The sequence below is a fragment of the Macrotis lagotis genome, chromosome 7, assembly GCF_037893015.1.
Source record: "Macrotis lagotis isolate mMagLag1 chromosome 7, bilby.v1.9.chrom.fasta, whole genome shotgun sequence".
NCBI classification, from domain to species: Eukaryota; Metazoa; Chordata; class Mammalia; order Peramelemorphia; family Peramelidae; genus Macrotis; species Macrotis lagotis.
In genome coordinates, this window is record NC_133664.1 from 51,071,316 (window position 1) to 51,097,500 (window position 26,185).

The 26,185-nt window shown below is 33.4% G+C and overlaps 1 long non-coding RNA gene and 1 other non-coding gene across 2 annotated transcripts in view; one reads left to right on the top strand and one right to left on the bottom strand.

Moving 5' to 3' along the window:
• Window positions 1–26,185, top strand: part of LOC141493675 (uncharacterized) — a 584,510-nt gene that overhangs the window by 540,022 nt on the left and 18,303 nt on the right. The window lies entirely within an intron of this gene.
• On the bottom strand, window positions 3,559–3,661 carry LOC141494588 (U6 spliceosomal RNA). Its single transcript, XR_012470493.1, has one exon. It is a non-coding gene; the product is annotated as a U6 spliceosomal RNA (small nuclear RNA).

The following is a 26,185-nucleotide window of genomic DNA, read 5'->3' on the forward strand; positions in this document are numbered from 1 at the left end:
TTTTGTTTCTCCAGTTAAATTTTGTTACCTTTCTTTTGTAGTTCTATAAATGAGTTCTTTGGTAGCTGTACTAGTATAGCACTGAATAAATTAATGTAGGTATTATTTTCTTTTTTTATAATATTTCAACCCACTCATGAAAACTTTATTTTCCCAATTGTGATATTTCTCTGATGGTAAAAATAAAATCTTAATTTTTATAAATTTTGTTTTGTATCTGTATTTATCAAATTCTCTCTGTGCCTTGCTACTTGAATTCCAAAGTACATTTCAATTTAGTTTTCAATTTATTGATGTATATAGGCAAAATTGTTTATAATAATATTTGCAATTCATTTATTAATTCTCTTTTTATTTTTGACACCAGTTATTTGGTTTTCAAATTTTAAAAATCAAATCAACTTATGGTTTTACTTTTTAGAGTATCTCGTAATTTTGCTTAATTTAATTTTTCTCAATTTTATTAATTTCACATTTAATTTTTATATTTTTATTGTTTGTCTTTTCAATTTGTTGGTTTTGTAAGATTTTAGGTTGGTGGGAGGAAGATTTTCTGTCCAATCTGTTGTTTTTTTTAATTGGTTTAATTTTTTTTTGAAATAGAATAGAAAACCATAGAAATTCTTTGGCTGCGTACCCAAATTTTTGACATATTTTTCATTGCTTAATTATCCTTATTTCATCATCTTGTGGTCAAGTGATCAAAAAATGGTTAATAGTCCTACATGTTTCTATTTGTTTGTGAAGTTTTAATGCATTTATATGGATGCATGTATATACATATGCATGTACACATGTGGGTATAATCAAATTGTAAAAATTCTTTGCATTTTTAATGTGTGTATATATATGTATATATATATGTATATATATATATATATATAATATATCAATTTCTTTCTATCACATTCAAAAATTAATGGAGGTCTTTTATATTTAGCTTTTAAAATTAATTAATTGATTGATTAATTTAATTTTCATCCATATGCACATGTATAATTTTAAGTAATAAAATTCCTTCCACCTTCCCTTCCCACCCCCTCCCCTCCCCTGCGAACTGTCAGGTTAGCATTGCACATACATATTTTTGATAAAACATATTTACAGATTAATCATTTTTGGTATGAGGAATTATGATTAAAGGAAAGAAATATTTTTATAATTTTCATAAAGTGTTCATCAGATTCTGAAGGATTGCTCTTTTTTTCTTCCTCTGGATGGGGATAACATTGTCCATAGCTGCTCTAATATGGTTGTCCTAGTTCTCTGAACTGTTGAGAGGGGCTGCTTCCATTATTGTTGTTATTAATGTGTACATTGTTCTCTTGGTTCTGCTCCCTTTATTCAGCATCATATCCTGTAACTCATTCCATACTTCTCTAGGGTCTGACCATTTGTGTTTTCTTAAAGAAAAATAATGTTCTATAGTATTTGTGAACCATAACTTTTTTAGCCATTCTCCAATTGATGGGCATCCTCTCAGTTTCCAATTATTTGCTACTACAAAAGGAGCTGCTATGAATAGTTTGGAACATGTGAGACTTCCCATTTTTTAAAATTTCTTCTGAAAGACTTAGAATTGGAATTGTTGGGTCAAAGGGTATGAACAGTTTTATTGCTCTTTGGTCATACTTCCATATTGCTCTCCAGGATGGTTGGATCCATTCACAACTCCACCAGCGATGCATCAGTCCCAGTCCTCCCATAACCTCTCTAACTTTAATCATTTTCCCTTTTTCTCATCTTGGCCAATCTGATAGGTGCATCAGGTTTTTTTTTTTTTGTCAGTAAAGGATCTCTAAAATACTTTGAAAACAATCCAATCTGTATTTCTTGTGTTATTTACTGGTTCTAGGTCTCTCTATGTTCTGTCTCATATAGACATGCTTCTAGACAAAACTTTACTCAAATTGCAACATAGAATAGCATGTTTACACAGGGTATCCAAATGCATGTTTGGATCTGGGCAAAAAACATTTTTATCTACTTGGTCTTTTTCTTTGTACCCAAAAGGGTAAAATCTGTTGAGTGATTACAGACCCTGGGAGTTGTTGCTTTAATTTGCATTTCTATAATCAATAATGGCTTAGAGCATTTTTTTCCATAGGATTATATAAAACTTCAATTTCATTTGAAAACTGTCTATTCATATCCTTGACCATTTATCAATTGGGCAATGACTTGTAAATTTATAAATTTGATGCAATTCTCTATATATTTTAGAATGAGACATTTGCCAGAACCCCTAGTTGTGAAGATTGTTTCTCATCTTTCTACTTTCTTCCTAATTTTGGCAACATTGATTTTATTAGTACAAAAAATGTCTTAATTTGATATAGTCAAAATCATTCATTTTGCAATTTATAATATTTTCTAATTCTTGTTTGGTCATAAATGTATCCCTTTCCATAGATCTGATAGAATATTTTTTGATCTATTAATTTATCTATGATTTCACCCTTTATAATTTATTTATGGTGTCACACAGTCTTTTACCCATTTTTACCTTATTTTGGTATAAACATAGCTTTCATAAAATTCTTTTCAGGTTCTTAATTTTTCTTGTTTATTTTTATTAGATTTGTCAAGGTCCAAAAGGGGTACATTAGGAGCCCTTATTATTGTCTCTATCTCTTTCTTGTTTATCTTGTACTTCAAATATTTAGCTTCTATGCCATTCAGTATTCATGTAGTACATATTGATATCACTTCATTATCATGATAGGGACCTGAGAGGGAAAAGAATCCAGAATTACCAGTGGATGATATCTAGAAAGCATCTCAAAATACATTATACATTTCATTAAAATGTAGTTTTCTCATTTATCTCTTTAATTATATTTTTGCTGTCATTTTTCTGAGATTATGATTGTTATCCATTTTTAGTTCAACTGGAATATAAATATTGTGATATAAATGTTGTGATATAAATCCTAATTTAATTATTTATGTTTATGTTTTGAATGCATTTCTGATATGGAACACATTATTGGATATTGTGCTCTAATACATTCTTCTGTTCTCCATTTTTGTCTTTCATCCCAGTTATTTTTGTTTACTTATTTCCCTCTGTTCTATTCGGTTATATTTTTACTCAGTTATTGCCCCCTTATAAAAAAAAGAAGTTATAGAATAAATGAATATTCTAAATACCACTATTCTATTCTTGATGTCATCTGTTTCTATTCTTCCACTCTTCTTCTCTACCTCTTACTCATACCCCAAGCACAGATTCTTTTTTTAGGTTTTGCCAGGCAATAGGGTTTAAGTGACTTGCCCAAGGCCACACAGCTAGATAATTATTAAGTCTGGATTTGAACTCAGCTCTTCCTGATTCCAGGGCCAGTGCTTTATCCACTGTGCCACCTAGTTGTTCCCCCACCAATCACAGATTCTTAATTTTTTCTTTCCCTTTAAATCTTCATGAAAAATCCTCTGAGTTTAGTTTGATTTATATTTTCCTGAGTCTATGCTTTTTCTAATTCCTTTCTTTCAAGTTTCCCCTTCTTGCCTATTTTCCTATTAGTTTGATATATTTCCACAACATTACTTTGTATGTAAAATATGCAATGCTTTAGTAAATTTGTGTGTTGTCTTCATGTAGAGGCCATGCCTATTTTTCTGTATAGTTTCAACTTTAGTATATGTGCTGTTGAAGCAAGTATGGTAAAATATAGTCGTGAGAGTGACTAAAAAGAATTCTTAATTCGATCAACAAAATTTTAAATGAAAGACAGAATTTTATATGCATTTATGCATTAAACTAGATAAAAAAGATATGATGGGGAAAAGAATCAATACTTTTTAGTAGATGACATCTAGAAAGCATCTCAAAAATAACACATGCCCTAAAACATCTTTAAAAATGCATAGTACATGGGTAATTAATAAGCTAAGCAAAAAAAATAAGGTTAATCCAATATTTCAAAATGGCTGATTAAGGGTCAAAAATTGATAGCTTTAGTAGTTTAGCTACTATGTGCCCTATCTACACTCTTTTAGAATTTCTTACAAATTTTATTTGTATAAACATTGCATTATAAAAACACAAATATTGTAAACACATTCTACATTGCAGTTATTTTCATTCTTTAATGGAATTTATTTTTTAATGTTATTTTATTTTTCCCAATTTCATGCAAAGATAATTTAGAATATTCATCTCTTTCTAAGGTTTTAACTTCCAATTATCTTGTTGATTTGCTGCCATTTATTTTTTTTTAGGTTTTTTTTGCAAGGCAATGGGGTTAAGTGGCTTGCCCAAGGCCACAGGTCATTATTAAGTGTCTGAGGCCGGATTTGAACTCAAGTACTCCTGACTCTAGGTCTGGTGCTCTATCCACTGCGCCACCTAGCTGCCCAATTTACTATTTCTATTCTAATTTATAAATTTGATTCATCTATTTCCTTTCTGATTTTGCACAATACATAACAGGATTCAATAAAAACGTATTGATTGGTTGGTTTTCTTTATTTTCTCTAATGCCCATTTTTTTCTCTAATGCCCATTGTTTTTCCTCATAGACTTTTGAATTGTAGCAGGTGAACTTTGCAAAACACAAACAAACTATAGTACAAGACAATGGTAAGTGGCACAAGAGAAATAAAGAGGAAACCCTAACAAGATTTTAAGTTGAGTGCATACTTGGATATTAGATTCTTCAAAAAAAATAAAGAGATTTTACAAAATCTGAGTAAGAAGAGACCTCAATGGCTATCTAGTCCATCTCATATTTGAATAGCATTTTATTATGTAAAATTGATGACAAATGGCAACAAATCCTTTGCTTTTAAATCTTCTAACAATAGGGGCAGCTAGGTGGCACAGTGAATAGAGCACTGACCCTGGAGTCAGGAGTACCTGAGTTCAAATCTGGCCTCAGACACTTAATCACTAATAATTACCTAGCTGTGTAAGGCCTTGGGGAAGTCACTTAACCCCATCGCCTTGCAAAAGCCTAAAAAATGGGAAAAAAAAACTTCTAACAATAAGAGAACTCACAATCTAAATTATTCACACAAATGCAATTATTAGGAAATTATATTTGTGTCAAGCTGACATGTGCATCTCTGAAAATTTTATTCAAGGACACTGCCAGGGTCTGTAATCACTGAACAGATTTTATCCTTTTGGGTACAAAGAAAAGACCAAGTAGATAAAAAAATGTTTATTGCCCAGATCCGAAAATACATTTGCATAGATACCCTGTGTAAACATGCTATTCTGTGTTGCAATTTGAAAAAAAAATTTGTCCAAAAGTGTGTCTATATGAGACAGATAGTATAGAGAGACCTAGACCTAGTAAATAACACAAGGTATGCAGATTGGATTGTTTTCAAGGTATTGTAGAGATCCTTTACTGACTACCAGCTTCTCATGAATTTAAAGGTCCATCTTTTCAATACTCTTGTGATATGAATAAGATATAGACAAAATTGCCTCAAGGAACGAGGGAGTTATTATTCCTGTTTTTCTTAATTTTGATTGCTCACAGATCACTTACTATATTTAATGGTCACTAGAGTAGATGCTGAAAATAGTTTATCTCTTTACTATTTAAATTATTACCAATAAAATGTTGATTTAAAAATGATAAAAGAATTAATAGCTTCTTTCTTGCCCATTAAGAGGAAAAATCCAAGGAGTTGATAACTTTGGTCTGATGATATTAGCCTGGTTTTAGGTAGGGGGAAGGAAATGGAGCTTCTTTTGCAAAGGTTTCATCGTCTGGCTGAGTTGTGGGACTAGGGTTTCTAGAGCAATCTAATTTGGGGACATGAATAAGATTTTCTGTCACTCAGCCTGTCTGATCATTAGTAGTTTCTATGCTGCGTCTTTGATTCTTTTCAACTATTTTTCCTCCTGCTATAACACCACGGTGAGAAGAGCTGATGATTTTTGACTATTTTTGATTTCCCCTGGATTCTCACTAACTTTGTGTTCACTGATAGCATTGTGTCAGACGTCTTCAAAATGAACAGCGATTACACTTTTCTACCCTACTGATATTCCAGGCGCTGGCCTGTAAAATGAAACCTGAGTGAATTCTTTAACTGGCAAAGCAATCAGCAAGGTTGAACTTGTATTTGTATGAGTTGGTTTCTGTGTTTCTAAAGGGCTTTCAGATTTGATCCTCTGCCACCTGTATGACCCTGAGCATGGCCAGGGTAGATATGCAAAAGGCTAGCTCCTTTATATGTGCATGGTTTCTTTCATCTTCAAACTTTTTTTTAAAGGTTCTTTTTCATTTTTTTCCATTTCTTAGACTTAAAAATTAAGATGTCAGTAGTAGATTTGTCACATAGGAAGTTTGGATAATCTTGCTTTTAAATCTTCTTGGAAGGATTGTAGATAGAGGATGGACAAGGCAGAAAATGGAAATAAGGAACATTTTTTTTGCATGGTTCTTTGAACACAGTTTTCAATATATTTTCCGTGAGTTGGGCACAGAATTGAACAGGAAGAGAACTGGATAGATTGTTTCTGGGAAATGGTAAAGTACTTTTATGACCTCGAGCTTCTCCTCTTAAATAAAAGACCATGTCTTTAATAACAATATTCTGTTATGAGACTATTTGCCATGGAATACTTAAGTTTCTGAAGAATTGAAATTTGGAATCACCTCTAAAAGATAATGGAATGGAACATAGTGGAGGCTATGAGATATGTAATGGTTAAGAACTTGTACTTAGAAGTAAGAAGATTGATTATGAAGTCCCTATATATATGTTTATTTATTTATATTTATATTTGTATTTATATATGTATTTGTATTTATGCATTTTTAGATATGTAATATAAAATTGCATTTGGTGTTAAAGCAATAGAGTTGATATTTGATACTTCCATATGTTTTCAGATTTTGAAATTATTTTGTATGGACTGAATTAATTTATATGTACAAACATTGTACATAATGCAATATGAACGTAATGGTATATGTACATATATTGATAACAGAACATAATTTCCTTTAGCAAAAGCATACTTTTCACAAGGTAGACACTTCAAAATGTTCTTTAAACTAAATTGATTTTGTTTTATTTATTGATGTGTCATGATTAATGAATAATTGCAACAATCATTAAGTGTCATTAATGAATCTTAGTTTCTAATTTAATCTTTTGAGGTAGGTATCTCCTTTTTTCATTTTGGGATTAAAAATTTCTCTATTTTCCCTCATTTTACCCCCTTATTGGAGGTACTATTAACTAGATTTTACTTTGTCTCTTTGTGCTTCGGAGGTATTATTAACGATTTTACTTTTCCTCTTTTATGCATATAAGAATTAAGTTATATAACTTTTCCTCTAAATTTTCTATTAACTGCCTCACATCAATGCTTGGTTCTTGTTATTGAAGAAGACCAAAATAATATCACTATATTTATTGCAAATTACAGTGTGTCTGACCCTGACTATGGCTGATCATCAGACCAATAGAAGCTTGGCATACTCTACCACACGTGGGTACAAATAGTCCATGGGAACACCTGTGGTGGGTACTATAAACTTATGTATGTCTCTTTTACTTTGAGTTGTTTCAATTCTGCCTTCCTCATGGAGTGCAGCACCCTCACTGATGAGGGCACACCATGCTGGATGGTCCTGCACCATTTTCTCCCATACTGTACAATCAATTCCAAAGATCTTCAATGAGACCTTCAGAATGTCTAGGTATTGCTTCTCCCTGCCTTTTGAGTGTTTGCCTTGTGTGAGTTCTCCATATAATAATTTTTTGACAAGTGTACATGTGGCATTCTAACATGTCCACTCCATCATAGTTGCACTCACATCAATGCTAGTATGATGTCTCACTGTCTTTTCCTAAATAAAATTTTATGTCTTGATATAGATTTCTCCTTAGACATTTTCTTTGTTTGACATGTTCTGACTCATTTTTCTATTTTTGGTTATCATTTTCTTTTGTTACTGTCAATAAATACTATGTTCAGTAATTCAGACTTTTTACACATATTGAAGCCCTTTAGGCTTCAATATGTGATCTCTTTTGGTAAAAGTCATATGATTCCGAAAATGTGTATAATTTTTAATATTTCCATTCAGTTATTGACTGTGGTATGGGTAGACTCAAAGAAGGAGAGTGGAAGAGGCAATATTTGTAAGGAGGCTATCAAAATACACTAGGGTGGGTGGAAATTAGATCTATACCACTTTTTTTGGTCAGTGAATAGACAAGAAGATGTTTTTGGAATGAAATTTCCAAAATTAAACATTTATTAAATATGTGTAGTCATAGAATAGGAAGATAGCACATATTATTGTGATTAATTGAGTGGTGATTACAGAAGAAGAGCATAAAATGAAAGATAATCACTTTGTTGTTATATATATATATATATATATATATATATATATATATATATCGGTTATGTTATGATATTTGACAGTTGGATATGTGGTTATAGATTTCAGAAGAGAATTCAAGATTAGACATACTTAAAATGAAATGTCAAATATTTTGCTATATTTAGTTTTTGCAGGGCCTATATGGCCCTATTTGAGGAAGCAAAACAAGCCGGACACTAAAATCTCCCTAGGTCAGGGATTCTTATTATTTCTATGTGTCATTGACCACTTTGGAAACTGGTGAAGTCTAATACTACTATTTGCTCCTGACTCATTTTCCCCTTTGTCCAAATTATAGTCTCCCCCATATTACTCTCCCTTCCTACTTTTGATTTCAGTCTCCCCTTTTTATATTTTCTCTCTCCTGCATGCATTAGAACACAAGTTCTCTAACTTGCGCCTATCTTGTTTACTTGTTTTTATGTTTCCCCAGAACTTATCCCCATGATGCCTGATAAAATTATCTATATTTATTAAGGTTTTGTTAAATTTTCTATTTCTGTCTCCCTCTCTTGGCTTTCTCTGTCTTGGCTCTGTCTGTTTTTCTTTCTCTTCTTCCTTCCCTTTATCCATCTTCCCCTCTGTCCCTCTCTCTTCTGTAAGTACTCATCATTTCGCTCTTTTCTGAGTAAAGATAATCATGGATCCAAATACAATTGTCAAAGGAGAGACTATAAAGAAAATCAGATGACCAAAGATGGACATAATTGGGAGATTAGAGGAAGATGAACCATCAAAAGAGACAAAGAAGGATAAATTAGCAATGAATGATGTCTTTGAAGCCAAGGGAGGAGAGAATCTCTTGGAGGCAACATGATATAGTGAAATTAACATTGAACTCAGTATCAGCAGGATTTTGAATTTAAAGTGTGCATCTGACACTTAATGGGACTGTGGGCAAGTCACTAATACTGACTTCTCCACTTTTTAATATGAAGACAATCATACCATCCTGTTTTGCAGTGATATATAAGATAATATTATTTAAATGGGTTTTTTTTTAGGTTTTTTCCAAGGCAAATGGGGTTAAGTGGCTTGCCCAAGGCCACTCAGTTAAGTAATTATTAAATGTTTGAGGCTGGATTTGAACTCAGGTACTCCTGACTTCAGGGCCAGTGCTGTATTCACTGCACCACCTAGCCACCCCTATTAAAATGTTTTTAAACCTTAAACACCACATCAGTGTCAGCTTGTATTATTATGAAAATGTCAAAGTAAAAGTTTTCAAGAGGAAAAATAGAGAAAAAGATGTTGAATTTGATGATTAAGAAAATTTTAGGAAAGCAGTTCCTTTGACATCATAAGGGTAAAAATATAATATCAAACTACTGAGAGAGTTCACAATGAAATTGAGGAATGAAATATTGCTAAGTTTTTAGGAAGTTTAACATCAAATGGATAACAGCTCAAGTTTTGCTCTGGTTTTCATGAAATATTAAAGGAGTCAGATGAAACCTTCCAATGCACTAGGTAGATCTTATTTGGAGGATTTGGACATTGATAAGAATCATCTAGGGTAAGAGGGAATGTGATCTGTACTGGCTGAATGAGTACTCACATGGCTGAGATCACAGTTCAATTCAAGTATAAGATTACTTTGAAAGTCCTGAATTAGACTTTTCCCCAACTTAGGCCAATTCTATCGAGCAATTTTCTGAAGGGCAGACACATTTGCACCTGGAATTTAACACATATTGGTTAGCCCATCTCTGAAAGGTTAGCTTGTGAATTTGAAGAAGAAACAAATCTATCCAAAGGCCGAGAAATGCTTAGTTTATGGTTTCCCAAATAAGTAAAGGAAATTAGAGGCAAGGAATCCTGAGTTTAAAGCATTATTAAAATAAAATGAATACTATCAAGACTTTCTTTTAAATTTTCCTCCTTTTCTTTAGTTGTTTTCAATTTTAAAGCTTTAACCCTGATTCTTTGGAAATAACTAGGACAGGAATTCTTAACTTGGGTGAATGTGAATTTCAATGAGAAAATAAATTTAGTGTCAAAATTTTCACAGACGTCAACTGAAATTTAGCATTTCCTTCAATTATATACATGTGCATAAAAAAAACATAGTAATATTCGACTTCCCCAAACTGCCCAAGTGGTCCATGACAAATAAAAAGATTAAGAATGACAGACCAAAGAATACTTTAATTTTGGTCTCCCTCTAATAGGCCAATATATTCTCTGCAAAGTCTAATTAGATATTAAACTTATAAAGGTTTTATTTACATAGGAAATATGCAAAAAAAATTCATACTGTTACATATATCAGTAAGAAGACTTCTTCCCCCAAGGTGTGATACAGAATTGCATAATAGTCAATATATCCCCCTTGGATCTACAATGTCCATATGGCTCACAGTGCCATTGAAAAGTTGGATCTGGGGCGGTTAGGTGGCGTAGTGGATAAAGCACTGGCATTGGAGTCAGGAGGACCTGGGTTCAAATCCAGTCTCAGACACTTAATAATTACCTAGCTGTGTGGTCTTGGGCAAGCCACTTAACCCAGGTTGCCTTACCAAAAAAAACCTAAAAAAAAAAGAAAAGTCGGATCAGGCATTGCCACTTGAAAATACAATATTTCATTTGGCAATATCTCATTCTGACTGTCTGGGTAGTCCATAGTCATCATCAAACTTTTTCTCTAGTTTTGAGTGCCCCATTGGTAAAATTGATGGTGCCACAACAAATCAGAACCAGACTAACCTCAAGGCCCAAACCAGAGCCCAAACTTCATATGAGAAATTTTGAAACCAGTGAGGGTTTAAAGAGTTCATCAGTAAGGGGACCCTGCTCACTGGGAAAAGACTCCTTGTAGGAACAAAAAGACAAAGCTTATGTGAGCTTAAATTTAGGAACAAGTTGAATTCAGAAAGGAATACCTTAGGATTGGAAAAAGTTGTAAATGGGAACTTATGAGATAAGAATAAGTGTGTTGATACTCTGTGATTGGACGGCCCTGTGGCTGAGGGCTACTAAGGGGGAAAGCCCTTCTTCAGGTTAGCTATCTCTTATGTTGTTGTTCAGTAGTTTTGATCATGTCCAACTCTTTGTGACTTTAGTTGAGGTTTTCTTGGCAAAGATACTGGATGGGTTCTACCATTGCCTTCTTCAGCTCATTTTACAGATGAGTAAACTAAAAAGCAAATAAGGTTAAGTGACTTGCCCAGGATCACATAGCTAGTGAGGCTGGATTTGAATTCACCCTTGTACTTCTATCCATTTTAGCACCTAGCTACTTCTAATGGATGGGATTCTTTGTTCTTTCTGCAGTAAGAAAAATTTCAGGCAGAATGGGTATTAGCAATACCCCCAGAGACATGAAAGAGGACAGACAAAATGGAGTTGGTTTCAATTTGTCTACTACCTTACCTTATAGGGTCAACTAATTTTCTCTAACTCTGCTTAATAGCATAACCCATATATTTAATAATTAATATTTAATATTCTGAGAGACCCCTTGTCTACAAAATGGAGGTTTATCCATTTTTTTATTGGTATGGACCTGTTACTTTTGTCTTCATTGCTTAAACTATTTTTGAAAACACTGATTATTTTTTCTTAAATTATTGGACATATTCTGATCTATGATTTACAATTTTTAATTTGAACCTTAATGTTCTCTTTTCAGAAGATTTAGAATAAGTAGAGACAAATTACCACCTCTATATAATTAGGATTTTGAGGTGTGAATTGACGTGCTTTTTTTTTTCCTCTTCATGGAAAGACAATATGGGTAAGTGGTTAGAAAACTGATCTCCTAATCAGGAGTACTTGGGTCCCAGGTCTTCTTATGACACCTACTAGTGTCAAATATAACTTAAACTTTCTGTGTTCTAGGTAACTCATTAAGATTCCAAGTTGCAGAGAAGGTGACAACCTTTTCTACTAAGATGAGATCTCCACTGGTTTAGTCCCTAATGCTATTTTACACCTTTGTAGTTTGATTTCATTCATTGCTGTTTTCAATAATCCCAATTATAGCTACCATTAAATCTCTCTGTGATTCACAGAACACACTACATATATCACCCCATTTGAGGCTCACAGTATTCTTATGAGGCAAGTATTAATAATATTAACCCTGTTTAACAGAAAAGAAAATTGAGACTGAGAGTAGTTAAGTGATTGTTCCATTATGAAATAGATGGTGGTTTGGTAGGGTTTGAATTACAGACCCAGAAATCTTTCTATTATGCCATACTTTGTTCAGTTTTTTATGAGGATAAATGCATGTCAGGATCTAATTGCTTTTGTTTAATTTTATTTAGCCAATGATACCATCATTAAAGGAATTTTTTGGTATGTTTGTGTGGGTATGTGAGTATGAGTGAGTATAAGGCACTCTTAAAGACCATCATTTTCTTATAGAATTTTTTTCAAAATCAGATTAAATTCTTCTCTTATTCATTATTCAAGGAAAAAGAAATCATGTGCTCCCACGGTAGGAAACTCTATCTGATTGCTAGCATCTTTCTGGTAAAAGTATCCATTTACTCATCCCCAGGAAATAGAAAATTAAAGCTAGTCCTGACCTCTATTTGCAAGCAAGGATATTTATATTTCAGAGAAATATGGTGCATCCCAGTCTTCATCAAATTGGAAAAAGTTTGAATGTTCTCAAGTATAAGATTTCTCATGAAGACTTTTAAACCCACAAAATCTGCAAATTGAACACTATCTGTTTTTTCTAGTTCAGGATGGTGTCTCTAAGCTGAGTGACTTGCTAGTGGCTGTTCTCATTGTGAGCACTTTGGGTCCGTTTGGATTTTCTGATGATAATAGGAATATAACTGCCAGAAGCCTTGATCACAGTAGCACTTATCCCACCCTATTCTGAAATTGCTGTTAACCTTTTCTTCTTTTTTTCCCCTCCTTTTTGAACAAGTTTCTCTATTTCCTTGTAGAGAGAAGGTGGCTCTTGTTCCCCATTCTGTAAGTAGGTTCCACTTAATGCTTTGCTGGGAGAATTTCACAGCAGGAGAGCAAACCAGTTTTATTGCCCCTATTTTCAAAATCACTTCTGGAATTACAGTAATATACCCAAGAAGCAAATAAGAAAGCCAATCTTTGTGGGCAATAACAGAACATTTATTCTTTAACCTGTAACAAGTACATATTCACTTTGTCCTTAGAAGTTGATTTTTTTAAACCCTTTAATATTTTTCCTCAAAGTTTCACTGTGGGAATCACTAGACTCTTCTAGAAGTAGGGAAAAACTTGGTGATTAAATTATTAATCAATTTCTCCATAAGACAAGTTTCCAACCAGTAGTGAATACTGCTATACCACCAAAATTATGAAAAACCAAGTATTACTGTCAACTGATTCATGTTCAATTCAATAGATAAGTAGGTAATAAGTTTCAATATTTCCCAGAATCTGCTGTAAAACTTCTAACTACTAATGTGTAAGACCTGGATACTTTGCTATTTTAATCATCATAATCTTTCACTGACAGTTAAAAATTTTTATACTTATGCAGAAAGAAACAAACAATAGTGAGGTTGATCTGTCACCCAAGTTTCTCCACTGTTTCCTAACACTCATCATAAAAATTATTGTGATAATAATGAGGCAAACATTAAAAACAGATTAACTGCATGAATGGAGAGAAGTAGTAGCTTAGTACTCCATGGAAGAGATCATACAAAATTTGTATTTGCCTTTAGTATACAATGGGAGCAGCTAGATGATGTAGTGGAGGGTTGCACTGGACTTGGAGTTAGAGTTCAAATCCAACCTTTGATACTTTATAGCTGTGTGACCCTGGATAAAATCATGCAATCTGTTTGACTCAGTTTCCTCATCTGTCAAATGATCTGGAAAAGGAAATGGCAAATCACTACAGTATCTCTGTCAAGAAAATCTCACATCAGGTTGCAATAAGTCAGACATCACTGAAACAACTGAACAGCAAAATTATTGTATAATATTGAAGTTTTGATCTTGGTTTTTATATTATACGACCTTTCTTCTATCCATCAAATAAAATCTATTGCCATTTCCACTAAATACTCCCAGAAGCAACTAGGATAGGAAAAAAGAATTTAGCTGATATCACCCCGAAGGTCCATTGGTTGTGGGGGAGAATGAATCATTCATTATTTGTAAGTATTAGTGTCACTACCACCATCACCCTCACTAGCATTTATACAATACCATAGTAAAGGATCACAGATTTCAAGCTAAAAGGAACTTCACAGGTCATGCATCTCTGTATTAAGAGATGGGAATTAGGACCCAAAACAATGAGTTCCAGGTCATATACTTCCACATTTGTGTGTAAATTTGAAAGGATAATGTTGTGATTTTTATTCAAAAAGCCAGTAATCTGCAAGATATTCAAACTATGCATAGAAAATTAGAATTTTACTATATGATTGCTCACTCTAAGTTCTTTAAATGGTAGGGATTTGAAGACATAGGACTTGCATTCAAATTCTAGCTCTGCTATTTGCTCCTCTGTGGCTTTGAACAAATTATTCAACCTTTCTGCATCTCAGTTTACACCTTTTTACAATTAAGGGATTTAACTTTTTGGCATCTTAGAATATTTCAAACACTAACCTATAATCTTACAAGTTAACTACACTCTCCTGTCTTCTTATTGGTCACAGCTGTTTAAAGATCTTAGAATGTTCTTTAATAATAATGTTGTGTGGCAAAGAATCCAGCTCTAATGTCCAAGGCCTTGTGAGCAATTGTGGAGCTCATAATGGGCTCCACATTTGCTTGCACAGTCAATGGCCCACTTGCACCAAACTCATTTCAGTAATGCTCTGCAGGGTACTCTGATTCTGAAAGTCACTATCTAAAACACAAGTCAATTCACTGCTGTTCTTCGGCTAAAGCTCTCTAATATTTCTCTCTTAAATAATTTCTCAACCGTGTATGGGATGAATGAGGTACAATTATTTTCTGCTTCAGTGCCTACCATTTGGAATAATAAAAACAGCCATATTGTAATAGCAAAAAAAGAGGGAAAAGAAATCATTCACATACTAGAGATAAAATTAGAATAAAAATACCTTCAGGCTTATTGGAAAAGAACAAAACACAACTCTTTGAGTTTTGAACATTTCTTAGCTACTAGACAGTAATAGTGTTTAAATACAGAAGTATTCCCATTTTTTCAGAGGTAAGACAACCAGCATCCTCAATTTTCTGGAATATGTCTGATATTGAAGTTAAAAAAAAAAAGCTCTTTGAGATACCCAAGTAGATATCTGTTTGCCTGAGCCTGTTGAATTTGGGCCAAGAATAGGTTTTCATTCAGACACTTACTTTGTAATTCTAAGAGACTTCAATATTCTATTCTTTTGTCTCATGTGAGCATGGAGCCAGATCTACCCATTTGAAGTCAATACGCTCAGAAAACAAAGGTAGGTCCAACCATTTTTTAAAGGAAGTAAGCCTAGTAATAGACACATGCTAATTATCCAGTGGCCAATCCACCTAAATTGAAGAAATCATTAATCATTAAATTGACCACTGAGGATGGTTTTTAGACACAGAAAGTCCTCAAAAGCCTCCAAAGCTATTGAGGAGTAGTAATCTATATGACTATGGGGAAAGGCTCCAATTGGGTAAAATCATAGAAATATTAGATACCTATTTTTCCTTCATGAAATTTGATCAAAGAAATATATTACAGGGATCAAGAGACAGTCACACTTACAGCTGGGAAAGAAATAGCATTAGACCATCTAAAATCAGGAAAAGGAAAAAAATAAGAAAATTTTACTGAGACAAGATCAGAACATCCACATAATTGTATAGGGTGTAGAGGTTACTCTTTGGACATCCTTAATGAATGAGACATTATTTTGGTATGGTTTGATTCCAAGCTATGATTCCAACCTTTCTTGGATTACTAAGTAATGCCAAATTTATTTTTCTAATTCCAAAACATTCAAATTTGTATGTTTTAAAAATCAAGTACAATTTTAGTTGATTCTGACATGCAAAATGTATGAAATACATCTCAATGTTAGCAATGACCTGATAGAACTCAGACAAATTTAGTCAAAGTGAAAGCTTTTCTGTGATTCATAATAATCATTTCTGTTTTATGGTGGTGATTTTCACACTTTTACTTGTTACTGCTATTAGTTTGTAATTTGTGAGTGGGTAATTTAATTTTTTAACACTAACATGAGTTTTTTAATGCTAACTTTTAGAATTTTTAACATTAACAGTATTAAATAATGAATTATTGAATATTGAAATATTGAATATTAAATATTGAATAGATGCACAAAATAAGTTTATTTTAACATGATGTCAGAAAAAAAAACAACTTCTTAATAATTAGAATTCTCTGAAACTGAATAGCCTGTCTTTTGATATCATCAAGTCAATGAGAACAACCATTTATCAAATGGCCACTATGTGTGAGACACTGTACTAAATGATGGGGATAATGGAAAGGCAATCCCCAAACACCTGACCACCTCAAGGATCTTAAGACAACAAATAAGCAACCATGTACATATAGAATGTAGAGATTATAAAATGTAGATAAATTCAGAAAGAAAGCACTAAATTTAAAGAGGACTAAGATTACTTCAGAAAGTTTTCAGAGGAGTAAGCTAGGCAGTGCAGTGTACAGAGCACCAGCCCTGGAGTCAGGAGGACCTGAGTCCAAATCTGGCCTCAGATACTTAGTTGTGTGACCTTGGGCAAGTCACCTAACCCCATTGCCTAGAAAAAATAAATAGAAAACTTTCAGAAGGTGGGATATGAAGGAAACAGGAAAGTCCAGAGGTGGAAATGGTGGAGAAAATTTCATGAAAAGGGAACTGCAAAATTGCCAACACTTGGGAGTAATAATGTAGTATGTTCTTCCTTACTGAGAGTCATCAGCCAGGTTACCAGATAACCAATTATTCAGTTTGCCCCTTTTAACCTATGACTCTGAAATTTCTCCTAACTCTAAGATACAAATATGAGTCTTTGATCAGCTTCATATATCTGGTTTCTATCTACACTGTCGTTTTGGTTCCTAAAATGTGGTGATAAGAAACTGAACATAGTATTGCCGATGTGAAAGGTGAGGGCATTTTTCAGTGGGGTTATCATTTTTGCTATTCTGGATACTTTACCTCTCTTAATGTCTTAAAACTTTTTGCTATATTTTTACTTTTCAGTCATTTTTCAGTCTTGTTCATTTTGCGATGCCATTTGGGGAATTCTTGGCAAAGATATTGGAATAATTTATTTCTCCATTTAATTTTAGAGATAAAGAACTGAGGCAAAAAGGCTTAAGTAGCTTACCCAGGGTCTCCTAGCTAGAAAGTGTTTGAGGCCACATTTGAATTCATGATGATTAGTCTTCCTGACTGTAGACCATGCACTCTATCTACCAAACCATTTAGTTATTCTTTTTGTTAGGTTTGATTTGTTTAATATATACCTTAAGTCCAAACATAGGCAAGGAATTTTGAGGTAGTGATAAACAGTAGGCAAATGAGATTCCTTAGACCTAATTAGCGAGTTGGGACTAATTAAATCATCAGGACCAGATGGCATCCCAGTATTTTTAAGGAACATTAAAGTGAAATTGATAAATGAAGCAAGTTACTGCTATAAAATGGTTGTGTTATATGACTGGTGGATAACCAATGTAACTTCCATTTATGAATATGAAAAGTATCTAGAAATAGCTCTCCAAGATGGGGGGGGGAGATATTCTCACTTCTATTATTTGTTAGCTAAAATAACCTAATAAAACGTAAGAATAATGAATACCTATGAGCTAAGTTAGAGGTAATATGTTTTTGGTAAACAGAAACATATCTTTGTGGTTTTGAATGGAATCAACCAGTATATGAATAGTAGAGAATCAAAGAACACAAACAATTTAGATTCTCAAGAGTTTTGGGAAAATTTTGACATCTAAAATTTTTAAAAGAATAAAGAAACATATTTACAGAAATAAAATTCAATAAGCAAATAAACCTATATGGCACAATTGGGAAAATATACAGTCATTAATAGTCAGGCGGGAAGAAAAGCTACAATGGGATTAAAGCTCAATTGTCTTAAACTTAGTTTTATTTTCCTATCCCTCCAATTGAAGCTACGAGTTATTTTAAAAATATACTTTTCCATTTGTGGACTACTTCCTGAATTTTTCCTGTAACAATAAGGGGAAATTAGGATTATAAATATGGCTGTCAATACAAGGAATTAGTAGACTTCAGGGATACTCTTCAACAATTTTTTTCAGAATAATATTTTAAGATTCAATAATGTTATTAAGTGTTATTGCAAACTTTTTTTAAAAATGATTAATTTTTCCCATATTCATCTACCTGTGCTACGTGAATTCTATCTCCCTAAGTAGTTGTCTTTTCAGTTATTGATGAATTAGAGTAAGGATCTTTAGGATCATTTTTGTTTTAGCTAGCTGTCTTACATTTTGACTCTATAGTAGAGAGAACATTTTTCCTATCATTTGAAATTAAATTTGATTTCTCCAAAGAGTACTGTATTGATATTAGAATATATCAACAGGGTATGAACTGGAATATATTGCATATTTAGTTTATGAAATTATTGTGATTTCTTTGTTCTTTTCGCCAATCACTTTTGTTGTTTCTTTCCTTTTGTTTGAAAAATAACTGTCATTCCTTTTAAGCATTTCCCTCAAATTTTCACAATTATATTGTTTCAATGTTAAGGGTGAGTTTTATTGTTGTAAAAAGCAGCTTGATCAAATTCAACTGAAGTGCCACTAATTAAAATAATTATATATTAGTAATAATTCATTCCAGATAGCATAGTCTAATTGGTCCAAGTCAAATGCTAGCACAATGCAATTTTGTCTTTATATCTTAGCAAATGGCATAGCCTCCCACATGCCCGTGGTTGTCATGTTGTGTTGTGGAGTTGAGTTAATTGGCTATTTTAGCATGTATTTGTTTTGTCAATTTTGTCATGTCACAAAACATTTGTAAAAATATATTATATTGCCATTATCTAATCAGTGAAATTGAAGAAATGATTCTTGAGATCAATGACATAACTTCATGGTGGGTAACTTGGATCCTTGAAGACTTGCACTAAAATAAAACAAGCACCACTAAGTTCTATCTGTGATAGAATGACCTTAGGTAAGCACCTAGTGATTGAAGATCACCTGAGAACACAGAAGAGGTTGGCTGCAAGCTGGTAAGGTTTTGGGCCACAGCCAAATAACTGGCTATCAGAGGATTGTGAGTTGTACGGTTAGAGGAATTGAAAACAGTGAGCAAAACAGGAAATAATCATTAATCCTTGGAACCTTGAATTCTAATAATGGATATGATAATAATAATAACAATGCATATCTGAACAATTTTTTAAGGTTTAAAAACTTTCATGTATCTTTTTTGATCTTACAACAACATTGTGAAGTGCTCTTACTATCTCCATTTTACAGATAAAATAGACACTGAGACTTCTCCACATTTACACAAGGTTGTAAATGACTAAATGAGGATTCAAACTCAAATCTTCTTGAGTTCAAGTGCAAAACATTATAAATCAGTTCACCTAGGTGCTGAACTAAGGGCAGATTTATTCTTCCACTTCTTTTCCACTATCTAAAGAATTCTAGACTGTGTCATAGAAAGAATTAGAATACACAGGAATATAGGAGTATATTCACTTGAATTATAAAATGTCAGGGAGTAATAAAAAAAATTATTCAGTTCACACACTAGATTTTTTTTTTAGAGATGAAGCTAATACTCAGAGAATTTAGGTTATTTGCCTAGGGCTACACAGCGAGATGGTGATGGAATTGGGGTTAGAAACTCCATCTAATACCCACAAAAGCTTTATGAACTCTTCTTTATGGCCTCCAAGACTTTGGAACTGGAAAAAGCATATGGATCATTTAATCCAGTGCTCTGACCTCCAGTAAAACTCATTTTTCACCACTTCTCATTTCTCTACTTAGTTAATTGAAAACTCAATAATATTCATTCTTTCCTTTTTTTGCTATCCCCCCCGCCACATGTATTCAGGAAGCAGAGGGAACTTTCAATGTTATCCTCATTTTAGAGGTAACTGCAGTAAAGAGAGTTTTGAGGACTTATCCAAGAACACTCCAGCCTGTATGGTTTCAGACAAGTATGTAGGGACCTGAAAAAGTAAGGCCTTGCTTTATCCCAGTACATTTACCCATTTAGTTGAGCGTGTGTCATTTGTAAATAACGAGCACAATCATGGAGTTACCACAAAAGTATTGCATGAAGTTCAAGGCCTTCTGAAATGTTGATGGTAAAAGTCTAAGGATGGGCTATGACAAATAAGACATGAGGAAGAGTCCAACTTAGCCATCTGGGTCAGATCAACGTGATTTCACCCAAATGTTAAAAAGGTATGTTTAAAGTTTGTGGCCCTGATCTTTCTTGTTTAACTATTTCTATGACAGTTCATTTGACTGATCCTCTTTATTTCTTAAACTTCATGTTTCCTTTGCTTCACTGGCAAAATAAAACCAAACCAAACCACAATTTCCAAGAATGCTTTCAATTCATCCAAACATCAAAAGTTTCCTAGCAGACACAAGAAATTGTTTGATTCTCTTCATTGATTTCCCTCCTTTGTGATTTTATCCTATTGAGAAAAAAATTAAATCGACTTAATTTTCTTTCAATCACTTAATCATCTAGCTATCAAATGTCAAATGAACAGTGGGAAGAATGGATTATGTTAAAAGATCGAATGCTTTAATATAGAAGTCTCACTTTCGATGTACTGATGCTTTAGGTCATACCATTCATTATCCATTCATTGCTTTGGATAAAGGCCTCCCAAATGAATTCTCACTCAGTTGGGCAAAGTTATAAGATAAGCTCCTATGGGGAAATCCTCAGTGTGTTCCTTAGCACTATTTGTAAAGGGCTTATGTATCAAGATTCAAAGAGTTGAATTTTTATGAGTCATCAAGAATTTGAATACATCAGGGCAGCTAGGTGGCACAGTGGATAGAGCACCGGCCCTGGAGTCAGGAGTGCCTGAGTTCAAATCCAGCCCCAGACACTTAATAATTATCTAGCTGCATGGCCTTGGGCAAGCCACTTAACCCCATTACCTTGCAAAAAAACTAAGAAAAAAAAGGATTTGGAGTACATCTATTGCTGGTACTCTGGGATTTTGTCTTCTACTTCATTATTAATTCTGAATGAAAAAAGTACAGATTATTGATAAAAGATAACCTTCTAAACTTTATACATGGGAATGTCTATAAAACCAGAACTTCTGGAACTGGAAGAAAACAATTGATTACAATTGTCAATGAAGTGGGGAAATTCCATCTTGAACTTGGAATTTGAATGGAAAGATAACTTGAGAAGACTGACTGTCTCAGAAGTTCAACTGGTTCAGACATTGGAGTTTCTCACTTTTATGACTGCAGGGACATAAAGTTCTTGTAGACAATTAAGGGGAGATACCCTGCAAAAAAATGGAAATGTTGATTTTGTGCATTCAGTCTTTCTTTCTTTGCCGAGAGCCACTGAATCTTATAATTCACTCAAGGATGTAGTCAAGTTAGTGATATGCTCAAGAGATATTAAAGTGTGGTGTGTGGTGTTGGAATACTCTAGTTGGTCAAAACTGGGAGTCAAGAACAGAAATTTAAGGATGTTTTGTTTTATATATGATTCTTTGCTGTTTTGTACATGGTGGTTTATACAGACCTTTGTATTGTTTTTACTTAATAGCATTCAAGTAATAATAATAATTATAATAATAATAATAATAATAATGATAACCAGCAAGCCTATCGTGCTTTAAGATTAGCCAGATGCTTTAAGAAATGTCTCATTTGCTCCTCACCACTACCTTGGGTAGTAGGTATAATTATTATCCATATTTTACACTTGAAGAAATTGAGATAGATAGGTTAAGTGACTTGCCTAAGGTCACACAGTTAATGACCTCAGGTCTACCTGAATTTAGTCTCTATCTACCACACAATTTAGCTGCCCATAGAGAAACAATCCCTTAATGTTAACAAGTTATAAATAATTAAAAATAATGAGTGGCATATTCTTGAAAGAGAATATGCCTCTCAGCCCAATAGATTTTTAACTAAGATCTGTTTCACTGTGGAGACTGTAAAGAAGAGAATAATTGTAAATTTTCACACAGCAACTAAGGGAAAGAATGAAAACATGGATTTGTTAGGATAAAATCATTGATTTAACTCACCTGTGGACAATGGAATTTAAATGTTTTTCTTTTCTTATTTAACTTAGAAACTAGAAATAATTCAAATCAGTTTTATGTTCATCATTGTAGGAAGGGTGTTTAAATAGGTAACTTCATGATGCTTCATGTTTATCTGGATTTGAAAATTTTTAGAGATGAGATGAGTTTTCCAGTTGTATAATGAAGGTCAATTAAAAAACTTTTAAAATACCCCCCAAAAGAATATAATTTAGTTATATTAAACAGGATACTATATTGTATGATGTACAAGATAAGGAAGTAGCTTTATACTTACTAATAATTACATTTTTACAGGATGTTTCAATGTCAGACACGTCTAAAGTACTTTGACATTCTAAAGGCATTTTACATACATTCCCTCTTTTGAATCTTATCACAATGCTCTGATTTATCTCAGAACCTCAATTTCGGGCAGTTAGATATCACAGTAAATAGAGCACCAGTTCTGAAGTCAGGAGGACCATCCTCAGACACTTAACACTTATTATAACTGTGCGACCTTGGGCAGGTTACTTACCCCTGATTGCCTGGCATTCAGGACCATCTCCAGTCATCCTGATTCATATCTGGTCACTGGACCCAGATAACTCTAGAGAAGAAAATGAGGCTGCTGACAACACAGCATTCCCTCTCTCAAACCTAATACACTTTCACGTCACCTCTCCAACATCATGATCTTCTTCAAAAATAGACGGCAAACATCAGCAATCATCATAATTCTCTGAGCTATCCACTATTTGTATCATTAAACCTGTTTTATAAATGAGTATTTGAGCCTCAGTTCCTCAAATGACTTGACTAAGGGCAAACAATTAATAGGTGTCAGAGGCAAACTTTGAACCCACATCTTTCTGTCTCCAAATGTAATACTAACCATTATAGCTTTTTACTTTCTGGAGGCATACACTTGACTATCCAAATATGAAATTAATTGAATAAGGTGGCCTAAAAACATCAAAGAGAAATGAAAAAATGTGAATATTGACACATCTGCAATGTGGAAGACCATACGTTAGGAAGTAATGTGATACACAATTTATAGGTGACATTGAAGGTATGGCAATATTTACCAAACGCCTAGTATGTTCAGTTCCTATGAACTGAAGTTCATAGACTTCAACAGACTGCCAAAGAGGCAACACACACACACACACACACACAAGCCCAAAGTCTATCTGTAGTTTCTTTTGGTAGTATTGGTTCCATATATCAGTAAAGTCAGGCATATTTCATTTCGAAGAGATAGAAGAAATGCAAAAGCCAGCAAGACCTGTCTCTTCTTTTCTTTTTATAGAAATAACTGTGACCCAAAGAAGCTATTAACTTGGTCAAGGTTATCAGAGACAAAGTGTGAAACCAGGTCTTTGGATTACAAAGTCAATGTTCTTTCCCATTGTGCTATGCCATCTTGTGGAAAAGGAGATAGAGTAATGGATCTGGAGTGAGAAAGACATGGGATCAAGCCCTACCTCTGGCATATCATCTATATGACCGTGGGTAAGTCATTTATCTGGTTCCAGTTGTCCAGTTGTCTTATGTAGAACTCAGTGAACTTTTCTTTGGCGGGGGGACTTTAGTGCATCCTGTGAATCTTAATTACTCCTGAAGAAACTTTGCTGCTCTACTGGGGGTCTGAACTCTACAGTTGCTTTCTTTCTGAATCTTGTTATGTGGCTTTCTGACATTTCTTTATAGAAGTACTATCTTTACTACTTTTTTACAACTTTGGTTTGCATCAATGAAGAGCCTGTAATTATGCTTGAAAACATTTGTTAATAACCATAAAAATCGAAACCCTGAAATTGAATCTCAGTACAATTAAGAAATAAGTTTCTATTCAAAATCTAGTTAAAGTCTTTTTTGCTATTTTTTAAAAAAAATTAATGTAAATCAACCTAAAATGAACATAACATATTGGATTTTCTTTTTCATCACAATCAAGGGTATTCTTATGAACTAAGATCATTTTGTCAGATGATCTGACCACTTTTAAGAAGGTCTGGGTACGCTTTTAGGTCTCAAAGCTAGAAAAGAGTGTAAATATAAACTTCAGAGGTTATGTGGAGGTTGCAAGTGAGTGAAGATGGTACGAAAACATTTTAATCATTGTCTTTGAAATAAGCTTTGATCCAAATAAAGAATCTGAGTCTCTCATGATATCTCTAAATATGACCTTAAGGCAAAATCCTTTCTTCTGAAGAGAAGTTTTTGCTCTTATGGCATGCTGTATGATCAATGAATGACACTGAATTTTAAAAAAAAGCCTCAGATCAAAGAAGACTATATCAGTCTGAATTGGAAATATAAGAAATAGCATATACTGGAATCCTCAAAATGGTAAACTTTAAGAATGATACTCTTGGGAGGCTAGGTGGCACAGCGGATAGAGCACCGACCCTAGAGTCAGGAGTATCTGAGTTCAAATCCAGCCTCAGACACTTAATAATTACCTAGCTGTGTGGCCTTGGGCAAGCCACTTAACCCCAATTTGCCTTGCAGAATCCTAAAAAAGAAAAGAATGATACTCTCAACTCTCTACCCCTGACTACTCAGTTTGTTGCTGATTCCTAATGGACCTAGAGAAATAATACTTTTTTGATGATTATTCAAAAATTTGAGGTACTTTAACTAGATCATGGATTTTCAAACTGTGTTTTTGTGTGCGTGCATGCACATTACCTCTTTGGCAGTATGTTGAAGCCTATGAACTCCTTGGAAACATATTTTAAAGGCATAAAATAAAACATGTAGAATTACCAAGGAATCTAATTCTATATTGATTGTAATTATCTAACTTTTAAAAAAAACTCATGATTCTCATATAAAGTACTTATGATTTAGGTGGTAAATGCTACAGTCTTGTTGAGTCATTTAGCACTGAGCTATTTATTGAAACTATTGGTTGAAACTATTTTTGAAACTTGTTTCCATCAACCAATGAGTTGAAATTTCATCTCTGAGTCATTTGGTTATTTTATGCTAAGGGCAAAAGGGAAATTTGTATTCAGACCCTAGATTTTAGTTCTAGGATGTCTTCCTAGCATTTACCAAAAATGATTCACAAGTAGAAAGATGCATTTTTAGCAACTGGAAGAATTGGACATAGCCCTGTCACAAGTCACCTTCCCATAGGAAGTAATACAAAATGGAGCAAGAAGAATCAAGAGAACGATTTGCACAATGTCTTTAATAATGTAAAGGAGATTGTCAATGAAAAATATAAGAATCACAAAAAACCAAACCTTTCAGAATCTGATAACATTTTATAAAAATTATCTCTTATTTATCTCTTTCCCTTAATCCTAATTCCTCATACTGAAAATACTAAATCTGTAAATGTGCATCAAAATATGTGTGTACAATGCTAACCTGACTGCTTGCCGCTGAGTGGAAGGGGCTGGGAAGGGAGGGTGGAAAAAAATAACATAAAAATATACATATGCATATCAATGAAAATAAATAAATTTTAAAAAGAAAAGATATAAGGACTCCAGGTAAGGCAATGACTCATCTCATTGAGCTTAGAGTAAAACATACCTCCTTCTTCTTAGCAGAAAGATGGCAGATCAGAGGTTCAGAAATAA